This window comes from Elephantulus edwardii, unplaced genomic scaffold (assembly GCF_000299155.1).
Source record: "Elephantulus edwardii isolate Elephantulus edwardi_28Jun2011 unplaced genomic scaffold, EleEdw1.0 scaffold00294, whole genome shotgun sequence".
NCBI lineage: Eukaryota > Metazoa > Chordata > Mammalia > Macroscelidea > Macroscelididae > Elephantulus > Elephantulus edwardii.
In genome coordinates, this window is record NW_006400044.1 from 1,051,919 (window position 1) to 1,052,571 (window position 653).

Genomic DNA, 653 nt, shown 5'->3' on the forward strand with positions numbered 1-653 from the left:
TACGGCGGCTTCCTTGTCTTTCTTGGACAAGAGCTATGTGCTTCCTAATGGACAAGTCAATCACCATGACAATGAGTATATCTGCTGTCATGAGGCACTCTTCCAGCCCTTCTTCCTGGACATGGAGTCTTGAGACATCCACAAAACTACCTTCAACTCCATCATGAAGTGTGATGTTGACATCCGCAAGGACCTCTACACCAAAACAGTGCTGTCTGGCGGGACCACCACGTACCCAGGCCTCGCTGACAGGATGCAGAAGGAGATGACAGCGCTGGCCCCCAGCACAATGAAGACCATAATCATCGTTTCCCCTGAGCACAAATACTCTTGTGTGAATCATGGCTCCATCCTGGCAACCCTGTCCACTTTCCAGCAGATGTGGATCAGCAAGCAAGAGTATGACGAGTCTGGCCCCTCCAAAGTCCACCGCAAATGCTTCTAGCTGGACTGTTTAGTTGAATTATACCCTTTCTTGATTAAAAACCTAACTCGTGCAAAAAAATAAAACAAAAATTGAGATGAGATTAGCATAGAATATTTATTACTTTTTTTGTTTCATTTTACTTTATTTTTAATTTTTATTTGTGTGCTTGATTTAGGAAATAAAAACTGGAATGGTAAGGGTCACAGAAGTTGGTGTGGAGGAAGAA

At 43.5% G+C, this 653-nt stretch overlaps 1 pseudogene; it reads left to right on the plus strand.

The window, feature by feature from the left end:
• Nucleotide 1: 1 nt before the first annotated feature.
• Nucleotides 2-445, plus strand: LOC102862400 (annotated as a pseudogene).
• Nucleotides 446-653: the final 208 nt, after the last annotated feature.